Raw genomic sequence first — 17,244 nt, forward strand, 5'->3', positions numbered from 1 at the left:
GAGTGAACCTCAGACTCCTGAAGTTAAAAACAGCACATGAGAGAGAAGGAAATGTAAAGCACTAAATGCCTCTATCAGAAAAGAAGGTCTCAAATCCATAATCTAAGCCTCTGCTTTGTGACACTGGAAAAAGAAAATCAAACTAAGCTGAAAGCCAGCAGAAAAACAAAAATAATAAAGTTTAGAGCCAAAATTAAAAAAATAAAAGAACAATAGAGAAAATCATCACAACCAATAGTTGGTTCTTTGAAAAGACCAACAAAATAGACAAACCTTCACCTAAATGGACCTAGAAAAAAAAGGGAGAAGATTCAAATTATTAACATAAGATATGAAGGAAGGAACATTACTACCTTACAGACATAAAAGGGGTTATAGTGAATGCTATGAACAACTGTACGCCAAGGAATTCTATAACCCAGGTGAAATGATCAAATTCCAGGAAAGACACAAAGTATTAAAACTAATTTAAGAAGAAATAAAACATCTGAACAGATCTGAAACAAGTAAAGAGATGGAATTAGTAATAAAAAAAACTACCCACATAGAAAAGCCCAGGCCCAGATGGTTTCACTGGTGAATTCTACCGAACATTTAAAGAAGAATCCATACCAAATCTTCACAAACTCTTCCAAAAAATAGAAAAGGAAGGAATACTTCTCAACTCATTCTATGAGGGCAGCATCACTCTGATACCAAGACCAGACAAAGACATCACAAGAAAGCTACAGAGCAATAACTCTTATGAATACAGATGCAAAAGCAGTACACATAAGGACTTAACCACAGAATTAAATATCATAATGGGAAGAGATTTATAAAGATGTCTCTAGTTCCCAGAAGATTCCCATCATCAAAAGTAATAAGACATAATGGTGATACATGAAATTAAATTTAAGCATAGAAGTATAGTGGGACCATTTTGGGAAAATATGCAAAGATAGTTCATGAGAATATTTTGTTCCGTAAAGCAAGATTAATAATACTTTTCTGCCCCACCTTACCGTTTTTGGAATCATTTTGAGGATCACTTAAGGATCATAATAATGTTGAGAATCTTTTAAAGCCCTCTTGTGTAAAATAATTACTATTGGAGCTCTTCACAGTTTGTGAAGAACATGACCCTACTTATGAGCTCCATTTTATTCCTTGTAATGTGTTATCTCCTGACTCTAGACCTTTGCATTTGCTGTTCCCTTGACCTAGAATGCTCTACCCTCACTTCCCCTTATGCTCTTGCTCCCATTCTTCACACCTTGACCCAAATATCACTTTCTTAGGGAGTCCTTCTCGCTGTGTGATTTAAATTCAGTCTCTGAAATTATATTGCCTGCCTACTTGTAAGTGTCTCCCAGAGCCTAGGACAGCACCTGGCACATGGAGGATGCTGTTAAATGAAGGATGATCCACATCTTTGAAATTGGTAGCTAGGCCTGTTGTACGGATAAGGAAGCTGAGGCTCAGGGAAGAGAATTTACTTACTCCAGTTTTTGTGGCACATAGGGTATGCATAAAATACAGCTATCAAGGTGGCAGCCAGCAGTACCCCCCCCCCCCCCGCCCCCATTCTGCATACATGGTGCTCCTCCAAAGCAGGAGTGGGAGCTGTTTTCTTCTCCTTGATTCTGGACTGACATTGTGACTTGCCTTGACCAAAAGAATGCAGCAGAGAGAGGGTGTTGTGCCCATTCCCAGCCTAGCCATTAAGATGCCTTGGAGGGCAGCCTGGGTGGCTCAGCAGTTTAGTCTTGCTTTCGGCCCAGGGTGTGATCCTGGAGACCTGGGATCGAAGCCCATGTCAGGCTCCCTGTGTGGAGTCTGCTTCTCCCTCTGCCTGTGTCTGTGCTTCTCTTTCTCTCTCTCTCTCTGTGTCTCTCATGAATACATAAATAAAATCTTTAAAAAATAATAATAAAACATAAAAAAAGAAAAAGACGCCTTGGAGCTTCTGCTTTCAGCCTCTAAGAAGCCACACACCCATAAAGAAGTCCAGCCAACCTGCCAAACAAACCGCATGGAAACAAAGAGACCCGGGAGGACTAGTGACCACAAAGAGAGAAACCAGCTAGCTCCCCTCCATTTCCATCTCCCCTGAAGAGATACCAGGCATTTGAATAAACCCATCTTGGATCCTCCAGCTCCAGTAAAACTGCTTCAGTCAGTACCACGTGGAGCAGAGATGAGCCAACCTCACCAAACCCTGGCCACATTGCAGAATCATGAACAAATAAGCTGATATCATTGCCTTAGCCACTGCATTTGGGGACAATTTGTTACACAGTTACCGACTCCTGAAATGCTAGCTGTATGAATTTTGGTACATTATTAAAATTATATGAACCTCAGTTTCCTCATCTGTAAAGTGGGATAATTTTAATACTTAATCTAAGGGTTGTGATGATGCTCAAACATTACATAGTACACATTTAGTGATTTTGAGAAATATAAGATATGACAATATCATAAAATTTCCCACAGGGGTTGAGATAGGTTGATAGATGAACTCTACCGGGCAGGATCTTATGGAACCATTAGAAAGCAGCAGCATAGGGATCCCTGGGTGGCGCAGCAGTTTGGCGCCTGCCTTTGGCCCAGGGCGCGATCCTGGAGACCCGGGATCGAATCCCACGTCAGGCTCCCGCTGCATGGAGCCTGCTTCCCTCTGCCTGTGTCTCTGCCTCTCTCTCGTTCTCTCTCTGTGTGACTATCATAAATAAATAAAAATAAATAAATTTAAAATAAAAAAAAAAAGAAAGCAGCAGCATAAATTTCACAAACCACTTTATTTATTAAGTAATTTGAAACAAAAATAAAGTAATAAAAAGAGTGACACAGAGCCATTCTGATTCCAACAAAGTAAAAATTTTCTGAATAAAAGTTGAAGGCAATGTGGAGAAATGAAAAGTGTTAGTGTTTGGAGTCATGGTTTTATATAAAAATGTACCTTTAAGGATTTCCTTTTTGCTATTGTCAGGTTCTTCATAATAAATCACTTTAAATGCAAGTTCCAAAAGGGGATAAAGGTTTGAAGAAAACATGGAGAAATGAAACAGTGTATTTGAATTTTGATTTTAGTGAAAATGTTCTCTACTAAAATTTCCCTTAATTCAATCTTCATAAAAAATAATTTCAGTGCAATTATTAAATAGAAAAGCTGGCCATTGTGTAATTTATCCATTGCTGTTATGAGCTCAGCAGGGAGCTAAGTGCTTGTATTCCTTCATTTATTCAACAAATAGTAAAATCCATAGCTCTAAGGGAGGGCTTTCCATGCATGTGAAGTTTGAAGCCTCTCTGCAACTCTCTAATGTCAGTGCTATTATTATTATTCCCATTTCACAGATGAGGAAACTGAGCCTCAGAGGTTAGGTTCCTTGCCAGAGTCATTCAGCTTGGAAGTGGCAGACCTGAGGTTAGAATTTAGGTTTCTCGAGGCTCTCTCCCCACCCTCCCTCACTCCTCTGCCCACAGCAGCACAGACTGCTTTAAATGTTTATGGACTAAATAGAGACTGGGACATCTGGGTGGCTCAGTCAGTTAAGCATTTGGCTCAGGTCATGATCTCGAGGTCCTGGGATTGGTCCTTTACTTATTTTTTCCATGTGATGGTTCTTTACTTTGTAAAATTTTAAATAAATGAATGTCTATGCTTTTTATAAAGAAGAGTGAAAATACCATGACAGAAAAGACACTATCAGATGTTGTTGAGAAAGCATTTCTGCTTTCTGCTCAATGGGAGCCTGCTTCTCCCTCTGCCCTTCCCTCTGCTCGGGAGGTCTCTCTCTTTTTTTCTCTCTCTCAAATAAGTAAATAAAATCTTTAAAAATAAATAAATAAAATAAACAGAGACTGACCAAGCAAATAAGCGAGCCCGGAGAGGCAGCACTTACATAAAACAACAATACGGAGTCAGGAGACCTGGGCTTAGATTCTGACTCACTCTGTGGCCGTTCCCTCTGGACCTCTGTGGCCTCACAGGCTAAATGAGGGATTCGAATAGATATTTAGAAAATTTTGGAAAATAACCCAGACCATAACCCTTTGGACCTTAATTTTAACTGATTATAGTTAGTATGTTAGTTCTAAAAGGATACTAAAAATATGTCAATGGTACTCAGATACTATTCAAAGCAGTATCAAGACTTTTTTTTTCTTTTAAAGGTTTTATTTATTTATTCATGAGAGATATAGAGAGAGAAGCAGAGACACAGGCAGAGGGAGAAGCAGGCTCCATGCAGGGAGCCTGACGTGGGACTCTATTCCAGGACTCCAGGATCACACCCTGGGCTGAAGGCAGTGCTAAACCACCGAGCCACCCGGGCTGCCCAGTATTACGACTTAAAAGTCCCAAGATTTGAGTTCGAAGATTGGCTCTACTTTTGAGTGACTTTGGGCCAGTTTTCTAGTGCTCTGGCTCTCAGTTTCAAAGACAATAGCAATCCTAATGTCCCTTGATGAGCACTTGGAATCCCTCCAAGGTAACCCATGTGAAATAATCAAATATTTAATAAGTTCATATATCTTAATCGAAAGACAACTTAATGAGACATCAACATAAAATTATATAACATATACAATTTGCATAAATCTGTTTTGATGTTTCCTAATCACTCAGCAATTCTTTGACAGGTAGATACATATTTTTGATATAAGTTGCCACGAAGAAAGGAAGTGAATGTGTTGCCCTGACTCTGTAAGGTCCGTGAAACAAAGACCATGTCTGTCTGGTTCATGCCCATCCCCTGAGCCAGCACAGCATGTGGTCCACAGTAGGTGCTCAATAGTTGTGTGATGGATGATTGACAACATGCCTGTATCTCTGTGAAGACAGTTCAGAGCTGAGATGGAAGTTCTCCTGAATTCCCTATCTCATCTATTTCATTTTTTAAGACTTTATTTATTTATTCATGAGAGACACACACACAGAGAGAGAGAGAGAGAGAGAGAGGCAGAGACACAGGCAGAGAGAGAAGCAGGCTCCATGCAGAGCCTGACGCGGGACTCGATCCCAGGACTCCAGGATCACATCCTGGGCTGAAGGCAGCGCTAAACCACTGAGCCACCCGGGCTGTCCAGTATTGGGACTTAAAGTCCCAAGATTTGAGTTCAAAGACTGGCTCTACTTTTGAGTGACTTTGGGCCAGTTTTCTAGCGTAGTTTTCTTACATATGGCAAACAAGCGCACGGAAAGATGCTCAGTATCACTAGTCATCCGGGTACCACAAGTGGCAATCACAATGCAATACCACTACACATTCCCTACCGTGACTACAATTTTATTTTTTTTTAAAGATTTTATTTATTTATTCATGAGAGACACAGAGAGACACAGAGAGAGAGAGAGGCAGAGGGAGAAGCAGACTCCATGCAGGGAGCCTGACGTAGGACTCGAGCCCTGGTCCCCAGGATCAGGCCCTGGGCTGAAGGCAGCGCTAAACTGCTGAGCCACCAGGGCTGGCCCCATGACTACAATTTTAAAAACTGACCAAGTGTTTGCCACAATGTGGAGCAACTGGAACCCCTGTACAATATTGACAGGAGTGCAAAATGATACAGATGCAAGACACTACTTTGGAAAATAGCTCGGCAGTTTTTTTAAAAGTTAGACATAGGGCTCAGTGGTTTAGCACCGCCTTCAGCCCAGGGCCTGATTCTGGAGACCCTGGATTGAGTCCCACATCGGGCTCCTTGCATGGAGCCTGCTTCTCCCTCTGTCTCTGCCTCTCTCTCTCTCTCTCTCTCTCTGTCTCTCATGAATAAATAAATAAAATCTTAAAAAAAAAAAAAAAGTTAAACACACACCTCCTGCATGACCCAGAAATCACATTCTAAGTATTTATGCAAGAGAAACTTTTCAAAATATGTCCACATAAGGATTCACATGTGAATTATCATAGAAGCTTTGTTAACAACAACCAAAGGCTGGAAACAACCCAAGTGGTGGGTTGAATAAACCGATTGAATGAATAAACAAATGATGATGATATCCATTCAATGGAATAGTATTCAGCGAAAGAAAGGAACAAACTACTGATGCATGCAACAACATAGATGAATCTCAAATACGTTATACTAAGTGAGATATGCCAGGCTCCAACGATTCAACAGTGTGCACAGCTGTTGCTTGAACAATACAAAAGGTAAGGACACGGATTCTTTGTGTAGTTGAAAATTGGCATATAACTTTGGACTTTCCCAAAACTTAACTACTAACAACTTTTTGTTGATCAGAAGCCTTACTGATAACATGAAGAGTCAACTAACACATTTTTTTATATGTTACGTGTATTGTATGCCATATTCTTACACAAAGTAAGCTAGAGAAAAGAAAGTGTTAAGAAAATCATACAAAAGAGAAAATATGTTTACAGTGCTGTGCTGTATTTATTGAAAAAAAATCTGCAAAAAAAAGTGAACCCTCATGGTTTAAATCCATGTTGTTCAAGGGTCAACTGTAATTCCACTTAAATGAAATTCTAGAAAAGGCAAAAATATAATGACAGGAAGCTGAAACCAGGGGTGGCAGTGGGAGCGGAATGGCTACAAAAGAAAACAAGCAAACTTTTTGGCATGATAGATATATTCTTCACGAATCTGCATGTCATCCTTGTGCAGGGGCCATGCTAATCTTCTCTACATTATTCCAATTTTAGTATATGTGCTGCCGAAGCAAGCACACATGATAGAAATATTCTAAAAGGCATTGTGGTGGTGGTTACATAACTATATGTTTGTCAAACTCATTAAATTATATACTTAAGTTGGTGCATTTTATTTTACATCAATTAAATTCAATATAGCTGAGTTTTAAACTACTCTTTGGGTGGTTGCTTGTTAATATGGATTGCTTTTTGAAGCAGCGAGTATTCTATCCCTGGAGAATTCCAAAGATAGGCCAAATGGATATCTGTCAGGCATGCTGTAGAGGGGATTCCTGAGTTGGGTGCAAGCCCGGAAGAGATGGCCTTGGAGTACTTAGGGTTATAGAATTTAGGTTTATGGTCAGGATCGCCTAATGCATAGTAGAAAGAACAATAATCCAGGAGTCAAGAGTCATTCATTCCTTCATTCATTCACTCATCATTTACTGAACACCTTCCATGTGCCTGACACTTTCGTCTCCCGACAAAAGATCCTTCTGTGCTCTCATTGAACCAGATTAACGTGCAAATCCCCTAGCATGGTTCATAGGGCCCCCAGTGACATAGCTGCAGGTTGAAGGAAGATCAGCGAGGGAGGAGTTGTGGCATCCCTGTGCACTGGGGTGGGGAGCAGGGACAGCAAAGGATGGCATGTTCAGGAAGCAAAGCCAGCTGCTTCTGGCCCTGGCCCTACTGCTGGCTTGTGTGATGCAAGTCTCAATTTCCAGGTCATGCAATGAGACAGGTGATCTGGAAGGGTCCCTTCAATCCCAGGGTTATAAGTCTAGGCATGTAGCCCTGCTGCCCCTCTGTCTCTGTCTCTCTGTGTGTCCCTCTCACTCAACAGACACCTTTATAGAAAATTGTTATCTGCAGATATGAGTCACAGATTATTACTGGCTCAATCTGCAGGAGGCTTCACAGCCCATCCTGCTGACATGATTCTCTGCCCAGAAGAGCTTGAGGGTCATGTTACTGACCTGAAGTGCAGAAGAAAACCTGGTGAGCATACTTTGAAATGGGAGAAAGAATGTACTTATAGCCACTGACACTCTCCAGACAATGATCTTTCCCTGGAATCCAGTAAAAGGGAGTGAGTGGGAGAGAGAATAGTCCAGTCTATCAGATCTTTCAGTGCTGTGTGTCCAAAGCACTCAAGGCACTACTGGGGTGATGTTTCCTTCCAGTCAAATGGAAAGGTCACAGAACTGGCCATGAATCAATGGGCCACTCAGTCTTGGCTTGACCTTGACAATGTTACTTCACTTCTAGCGTTTCTTTACCAACCAAACACAGTAAGAACAGCTCATATTATCAAACATTTCACATTTTCAACATTACAACTAATACATGTTTATTAGAGAAAATACAAAACTTGAATAATTAGGGATGCCTAGGTGGCTCAGTGGTTGAGCATCTGCCTTTGGCTCAGTGCGTGATCCTGGGATCTAGATCAAGTCCCACATCGGCCTCCTCCCGGGGAGCCTGCTTCTCCCTCTGCCTATGTCTCTGCCTCTCTCTCTCTATCTCTCATGAATGAATGAATGAATGAATAAATGAATAAATAAATAAATATTTTTAAAAGCATGAATAATTAAGCATATATATGTATAAATATATATTCTTTAATCTCACATTTTGACAAAACAGATGTTTCTCTATTTTGACCAAAATGGGATTGCAATTGCACATTTCCTTCTGCACCCAATAATTTTCTTTAACAACATATTGCAAACATTTTTCTATGTCGTTAAATTTTCTTCTGGGGCACCTTGGTGGCTCAGTGGTTGAACATCTTCCTTCTACTTAGCGCATGATCCCAAGTCTGAGGATTGAGTTCTGCATTGAGCTCCCCTCAGGGAGCCTGCTTCTCCCTCTGCCTATGTCTCTGCCTCTCTCTGTGTGTCTCTCATGAATAAATAAATAAAATCTTAAAAAAAATTTTTTTTTTTTGTTTCTCCTATCTTATGACATTCAGATGTGGCTGGATACCCATGGGTATAGATCAAAGCTAGTTTCTATATTCCATTTCACCCTTCAAAAACACACTCGATCCCAAAAGCACTGCCAGGCCCTGTATATTTTACTGAAGACTTTGTGGGCCATGGAGGGGAGAATTACATTGTTCACCACGATCAAAAGTCCCATGTGATAGCTCTCTTCTCCTCTAGTCTGGCTTCCCAGCTGTGCCTACACAGGTACAGGGGATTTTGATTCCGTCATTCTGCAGAATGGTGGGTGACTGGATGGTATTGGAAGGAGGAACAAATGTGGCTTTGACCAGTCCCCTCAAATCAGGGCTGAGCCTCATCTCATCCCAAGTTCTCTGTCTACTGTGTATCAAACCGACCTCCTTCAGTTGTGTCAGAGGTGGGTGGTAGACTGACAAAGCATGGAGATATTTCCTGTGGTGTGATGTGTGGGAGGATCAATGGGGAAGCGTCTCCTAACCCTGATGACCCCTACCCCAATGAACCTGACCCAGCTCTCATGGGACTGCATTCCTCCCTCACTGCCCCCAGCCGTGTGGGTGCTGGAGGGAAACAGTCTGACCAACTGGCATGAACTTTGGCCTAGTGTTATCACTTTTCCTGAGAAACTAAAAAGTGGCCAAGCAAATCAAAGGTCTTTTATGACCAGGAGGACAAAAGTCCAGTCCAGCCATCAGCCATTGATTATTCCTCACCACACCTTGGGCAAGATCCTTGCCCCAGTTTTTCAAAGAGTACAACTGAGGGTTATCTTCCCAGGTCCCTGTATGATGCCAAGATGTCTTATCAGACTTGCAGGCAGGTTTGTTCAGAGAGAGAAGGCTTCTAAACTCACGCCCACTAAAGCTGTGTGTGCTGGGGTAGAGGATGGGGGCTCTATGGCCTGTCCTGCAGAGGAGAGATGCACACCTAAAACCAGGATTCTCCATAACAACAACAAAATGGTAATTAAGTGAGGTAAATGATGTGTTAACTAACCATATTGCGGGAAGTATTTTGCAATATATAAGTGTATCAAAGCATCGCATTGTAAACTTTACACTTATGTGTCGATTGTATCTCAAGAAAGCTGGAAATAAACAAACAAATAAATAATTGAAGAGTAAATCAAACCAGGATTCTTTCTCTTCCAACAGGAGTGTCAATAACAATCTGTATAGGAACTTTAAGAATGTCTTCACCCTTTGATCTAGCAATTCCATTTCTAGGAATCTCTCCTAAGGAATTAATCCTCAATGTGGACATGGCTCCAGACACAGAGGTGTTCATCATAGCACTATTCATGATCGTTGAAAAGTGAAATCAACCATCTACACTAGCAATAGATGAATTGCTAACATTTATTGCATTTCCCTGTTAGCAGAGATTTTTAACCTGCATTGTCTCATTGAATCCTTGCAGAAGCCCTGCAAGGTAAATATTGGTATTATCCCCATTTTGCAGGTAAAGAAATTGGGGCACAGACAGATTAATAATATGTCCAAAATTACATTTCCAATAGCACAGTAGAGCCAGGATTTATAGCAACATGAAAAAAAATGCTTCCGTTGAAATGGTTTGTGTTAAAAAGAATCAAAGTTATATATGGAATGATCACAACTATATAAAGCAATAATAATAATAATAATTGTGACTCAGAGGTTTATTTTTAAAGGCTTCAAAGAAGTACTCCAAAATACTACAGTGGTTCTCTTTAGGTACTGGGTGTGTGGCTATTTTGTGACTTTTGGTGGGGAAGGTTCTACCTTTTTCTATTTTACACAATTACATATTTTTATAATTCAGAGGAAAAATGAACCTTCTGTTTGTTCTTAAATAGGTATTTAGAATTGAGAATGCCTGAAGGTGGTTCTCAAATGGAAGGATTTTAGGCAATAGAGGAGTTATCCAGGGTAAAAAAGACCTTGCGAGAGCAGCCACCAGAGAAGCCTGGAAGTTTCTGACTGGCCCACTTTGGTCTGACCTAGCATTACCTCAGAAGTGTGCAGGGAACAGTAGGTCAGAAAAGCCAAGCAGGGGTAAGGCTCAGAAAACAAGTCCCAGGAGAAAGCTTCGAAACCTTTGGTCCAGACCATGGGGCAGCCCAGGAAGATTTTTCAATGACATGTCTGGGGACAAGGAGGCTGGGGGCTATTTGCTTTCCTCTGTCTTCTGCAAGGTGGGAATGGGCAGGCAGACATCAAGTTTTCCCCATCATGGCCATAGCACTGGGAGTGGGGAGGCAGAGAGGATGGTCCCAGGGCCCGCCCACTTCTCCATCTCCATCAGTTCTCCCCCCAACATATGCACACCCACTGACCCACTGTTAAAAAATGGACAATTTTTGCTCAACCTATCATAAGGAAGAATAAGAAATTCTTTTGAAAACTCTCTCTAACATACTATCAAAGTGAAAACACTGCGCTTGGTGGACAAAACACTTTCAAAACAGCCCCCACGCCCCCCCCACCCAGAGAATAATCCAGAAGCACCCTGTCCTCTGCCATGCCCTGGTTCCACCAGGAAGTCCGGAGAGCTAAGGAAGATGAAGATGAGGGACAGAGTGAACGGCTTGGCAGCCAGGACAGGCCATCTGAGGGCAGCAGGAGAGGCAAGGCCCAGAGTTTGGGCCAAGGAAACTGCAGAGAGCAGGGCCAAAGGGAAGGGTCTGGGGCTGCCAGGAGGTCAAGGTCAGGCCAGCTCTGCTTTACTGGCTGCCTAAAGCCCACAGCTTTATGTTCAAGAACTTGGTTAATTACAGATCTGTTCCAAAATAAAATAATAGATGTCAATATAGAAAATCTGGACAAAAAGAAAAAGAGAAGTTAAAAAAAATGACTGTTTTTCTGATACATCTATTTTAAAATACATTTTATTATTAAATATACTTTCCCTTTGTAAGTAAGCTAGGAGTGTTCTGTTTAAACCTTCCTGTGTTGTTTGAATGTTTAGGAATACCTGCCTTACTTATGTTAAGTAAATTTAATTGTTACTTTGATAAATACAAAATAGGGCAGAAACAACCTTTTTCTTACCTGAATATCTTTTTAAGTCAGAAACTTTATTTTATTTTTTATTTTATTTATTTTTTTTAAAGATGTATTTATTTTAGAGAGAGGGAAAGACCAAATGGGGGGAGGGGCAGAGGGAGAAGGAGAGAGCCTTTTTTTTTTTACTGTTTTCTTTTTTGTTTAATTTTATTTAAATTCAATTAATTAATGTGCAGTGTATTATTGGTTTCAGGGTAGAGGTCAGTAATTCATCAGTCTTATATAATACCCAGTGCTCATTACATCACATGTCCTCCTTAATGCCCATCAGCCAGTTACCCCATCCCCCCCACCCTCCCCTCTAGCAACCCTCAGTTTGTTTCCTATGATTAAGAGTCTTATGGTTTGTCTCCCTCTCTGATTTCATCTTGTTTTATTTTTTCCTATCTTCCCCTATGATCCTCTGTTTTGTTTCTTAAATTCCACATATGAATGAGATCATATGGTGATTATCTTTCTCTGATTGACTTATTTCCCTTAGTATAATACCCTCTAGTTCCATCCACATCATGGCAAATGGCAAGATTTCAGGGGTTTTTTTGATGGCTGAGTAGTATTCTATTGTAGATATACACCACATCTTCTTTATCCATTCATCTGTCTATGGATATCTGGGCTAAGGAGAGTCTTTTTTTTGTTTTGTTTTGTTTTTTTGTTTTTTAGGAGAGAGAAACTTAAGCGGAATCCACAATGAGCCCAGAGCCAGACATGGGACTTGATCTCCTGGCCCTGAGATCACTACCTGCACTGAAACCAAGAGTTCAGGGCTTAACCAACTGCGCTACCCAGGTGCCCCAGAAACTGTTTTTATGATGCAAAGCAAGTATTCAAGAAATAATAAGTATATATCTTTTAAAGTACATGCCACCAAATTCAAAAGGTACAGCAATGGAAAGGTACGCATAGTGAAAAAGTCAGCCCCCATCCCCTTCCCTTCTCTTTTATAGTATTTTATTTATTTCTAGAGAGAGCTCTCACAAACTGGGGGGGGGGGGGGGGGAGGGAGAGCGAGGGGCAGAGGGAGAGAATTCAAGTAGAGTCCCTGCTGAGCACAGAGCCCAATGTAGGGCTTGATCTCACCCGTAGGGCTGGATTTCACCACCCTTGAGATCATGACCTGAGCCAAAATCAAGAGTCAGATGCTTCAGTGACTGAGCCACCTATATGCCCCACCCAGTCCCCCTCTCTGAGAAAAACTGGTTTTTACTGTTTTGTTTTATTTTTTTTTTTAATTCATCTTGGCAGGGAGTATCTTTGCATTTACAAATATATGTGTTTACATTCTTTAGTGATTGTGTGTGCGTGTGTGTTTACAGTAATTGGAGTACTATGTTCTAAACCTTGCTTCTTACACAATATATCTTGGGGATCTTTCTTTCTTTCTTTCTTTCTTTCTTTCTTTCTTTCTTTCTTTCTTTCTTTCTTTCTTGTTCTTCTTTCTTTCTTTTTAAAGATTTTGTTTATTTATTCATCAGAGACACAGAGAGAGAGGCAGAGACACAGGCAGAAGGAGAAGCAGGCTCTCCATCAGGAGGCTGATGTGCGCCAGGGTCCCAGGATCACGACCTGAACCAAAGGCAGATAGATGCTCAACCAGTGAGCCACCCAAGTGCTCCTCTGGGGGAATCTTTCTATAGCACACGTAAAGAGTTCTACTAGCTGTTACCTCACCCCTATTGACCTGAAGTGTCCTTCTGGGTGTCTAACCAGAAAGCCTGACAACTCCCAACACCTCTAGCAAGGCCTGCAGCCCCAGGTAGATGGGAGAGACAAGGAGGGAGGTGGTTCAAGGGCTCCTGCCTTCTTTCTTTCCTCCCTCCTTCTCTCTTTCTTCCTTCCTTCTTTGTTCTCTCCCTCCTTCCTTCTCTCCCTCTCCTCTTTCCTTCTCTTCCACTCCTCCTTTTTTCCTTCCTTGTCTTCTTGCTTTCTAAAATGAAACAATTCATTGTGGCTTTTATTCACTCTGATTACTAACACAAAACATGCTTAATTGTAAAATGATCAGTAAGTTAAAAAAAAAAAAGAGAGAGAGAGAGAGTGAAAGTCACTCTTAACTATTACCCAGAAATCATCATTGTGAACATTTTAGTGTCTGTTCTTCCAGTTATTTTTCAGGAAGGCACACTTTTTTTTTTTTTTTTTTTTTACCATTTTAACCATTTTCAAGTGTACAATTCAGTGGCACCTAGTACATTCACAGCATTGTACAGCCGTGAGCACTACCTAGTTCCAGAACATTTTCATTGCCCCAAAAGGAAACTCTGTACCCATCAAGGAGTTACCCCTTATTTCCCCCTCCTGGCCTCTGATAACTGTTAATCTGCTTTCTATCTTTATGGATTTGCTTATTCTAGGTATTTCATATAAATGAAATTATATAATAGGTGGTATTTTTTAAAGATTTTATATATTTATTCATGAGAGACACAGAAAAAGAGAGAGGCCGGGACACAGGCAGAGGGAGAAGCAGGCTCCCTGCAGGGAGCCCGATGTGGGACTCAATCCCAGGACCACGCGATCACGCCCTGAGCCAAAGGCAGACGCTCAACTGCTAAGCCACCCAGGCATCCCAATAGGTAGTCTTTTGTGTCTGGCTTCTTTCATTTAGCATAATATTTCCAAGATTCATCCATGTTGCAGCTTCCATCAGTACCTTCATTCCCTTTTATGGCCAAATAATATTCCATTTAATGGATATACCATATTTGTTTATCCAGTGATCAGTTGAGGGACATTTAGGTTATATCTTCCTTTGGCTATTGTGAATAGTGCTGCTATGAACACACATGTATACGTTTTTGTTTGAACATCTATTTTCGATTTTTTGTAGGTTTACACTTAAAAGTAGAATTGCTGGGTCGAATGGTCATTCTATGTTTAATTTATTGAGAAAATACAGAACTACTTTCTACAGTGGCTGCATTGTTTTACATTCCTATCAGCAATGTATAAAAAATCCAATTTCCCCACATCTTTCTTAAGATTTGTTATTTTCCACTTGTTTGTTTCCTTGTTTGTTTTCTAGCCATCCTAGTGGATACGAAGTGGCATCTCATTTTGGTTTTGATTTACATTTCCTTAATGACTAATGACACTGAGCATTTTCCATGTGTTTGTTGGCCATTTGCATATATTCTTTGGAGAAATATCTATTCAAGTCCTTTGCCAATTTAAAAAATTGTGTTGTTTGCTTTTCTGTTGTTCACTTGTACAACTTCTTTATATAGTCTGGATACAAGACCTTCATCACATATATGATTTGCATATGTTTTCTGCCATTCTGTGGGTTTCTTTTCACTTTCTTGGTTGTGTCCTTTGATGCATAAAAGATTTTTATTTTGATGAAGTCCAATTTATCTGTGCTGTTTTTCTTTTGTCACTTGTGCTCGAGGTCATAGACTTACACCTATGTTTTCTTTTCTTTTTTTAATGTGTTTTCTTCTTATAGTTTTACCTCTTATATTCAGGACTTTTATATGTTTTGAGTTTATTTTTCATGTGGTGTGAGATAAGGGTCTAACTTCATTCTTTACATGGAAGATATCCAGTTGTCCCAGCACCACTTATTAAAGAGATTATTCTTTTCCTATTGAACGGCTTTAGCATCCTTATTGAAAACCCATTGTCAAAGATACGTAGGTTTATTTCTGGGCTCTCTACTCTATTCCACTGATCTATATGTAAGACCATCCTCATGCAATACCACATTATTTTGATTACTGTGGTTGTATGGCAAGCCTTGAAATCAGAAAGTGTGAGAATTCACACTGTTTTCTTTTTCAAGATTGTTTTGGCAATTTGGGATTTCTTGCAATTCCACATAAATTTCAGAATTGGTTTTCCTACTTCTGAAAAGTGGAATTTGTGGGGTTTTGAGATTTTTGTGGGGATTGCATTAAATATGCAATTGCTTCGGGAATTATTGTCATCTTAACATTTTTTTTAGATTTTATTTTATTATGTATTTATCTTAGAGAGATTGAGCATTTGCATGTGATCTGTGGGAAGGACAGAGGGAGAGGGAGAGGGAATCTCAGGCAGACTCCAAGTTGAGTATGGAGCTGACCCCGAGATCAGGGACTCAATCTCAATGACCCTAAGATCATGACCTCAGCCAAAATCAAGAGTTGTACAGGTTTGTTTGTTTGTTTGTTTGTTTTTAGGAGTTGTATAGTTAACTGACTGAGCCACCCAGGCGTCCCTCACCTTAACAGTATTAAGTCTCAAGCCCATGAACGTGTGTGTCCACAATTTTAGATCTTCTTTAATTTCTTTCAGTAATGTTTTGTAGTTTTAGTATATTGCATCTCTGCAGTTAAATTTATTCCTAAGTATTTTATTCTTTTTCAGTGCTATTGTACCCATTTGTTTCTAACTTTTTATTATGGTAAAATAATGTAAAACTTACCATCTTAACCATTTTTAAGTGTACAGCTCAGTGGCCTTAAATACATTCATAATGTGCTACCACCACTGCTATTTATCTCCAGAACTCTTTTCATCTTGTTAAATTAGAGCTCTAGGTCCATTAAACAGTAACTCCTCATTCTCCCCTCCCCACAGTCCCTGGCAACCACCATTCTACTTTCTATCTTTATGATTTGACTATTCTAAGTGACTCGCATAAGTGGAATCACACAGTACTTGTCTTTTTGTAACTGACTTATTTCATTTAGTGTAATGTCCTCAAGGTTCATCCATGTTGTAACACATGTCACAATTTCCTTCCTTTTTAAGGCCAGATAATGTTCTATTTTGTATACATACCACATTTGCTTATCCACTCACCTGTCAACAGATACATGTTGTTTCCATGTTTTGTCTATTAAAAATAATGCTGCTATAAACTGGAGGATACAAATATCTCTTTGAGAACTTGCTCATATTTCTTTTGGGTATACACCTAGAAGTGAGATTGTTGGATCACATGGCAATTCTATTTTTTATATTTTAAGGATATGCCACACTGTCTTCCACAGGGGCTGTACCATTTACTATTCCCTCCAACAGTGCACAAGGGTCTGATTTCTTTGCACCCAACTTTTTAAACTTCACATATGGCCATATTTCCATGTCTGTGGCATAGAGGGCCACTGACTCATTTTACCACATTTTACGGCTATACTACAATTTGTTCCAATAATCCCTTAATATTGACTATCATAGTTTTTCCAAATTTTTAACTATCATAAATAAGGAGGCTGTGAGCTTCATTATAATGTACATCTTTGTGCACTTACTCAATTATTTCCTTTGGATAAGTTCCCAGAAGTGGACTTATTAGGTGGAAGGAGAGCCATACCTCTAAATCTGTGATGACTATTGCCAAATCGTCCTCCAAAAAGTATCAGACCAGCACCCACTGTGCACAGCAGTGGAAGAGGTGCCTCTACCTCAAGCGTGCGCCCTGGTGTCACTTCCAGGGGAGAGTACGGGGGTCCTGGCATGCTCCTTCATTGGCAGAACCCTTAAAGAAGATAGAACAGTCCCATTCATTCAACAGAGGGGTCCTCCTCTTAGATCTGGAAGGGCTCTTATCTGGAAGGACAATCTTTCTCAGAATTGTCATAAAGATACTTTGTC

At 40.2% G+C, this 17,244-nt stretch overlaps 1 non-coding gene across 1 annotated transcript; it reads right to left on the bottom strand.

The window, feature by feature from the left end:
* Positions 1–6,570: 6,570 nt before the first annotated feature.
* LOC112928973 (U6 spliceosomal RNA) lies at positions 6,571–6,677 on the bottom strand. Its single transcript, XR_003236827.1, has one exon. It is a non-coding gene; the product is annotated as a U6 spliceosomal RNA (small nuclear RNA).
* Positions 6,678–17,244: the final 10,567 nt, after the last annotated feature.

The sequence above is a fragment of the Vulpes vulpes genome, chromosome 4 (genome assembly GCF_048418805.1).
Source record: "Vulpes vulpes isolate BD-2025 chromosome 4, VulVul3, whole genome shotgun sequence".
NCBI lineage: Eukaryota > Metazoa > Chordata > Mammalia > Carnivora > Canidae > Vulpes > Vulpes vulpes.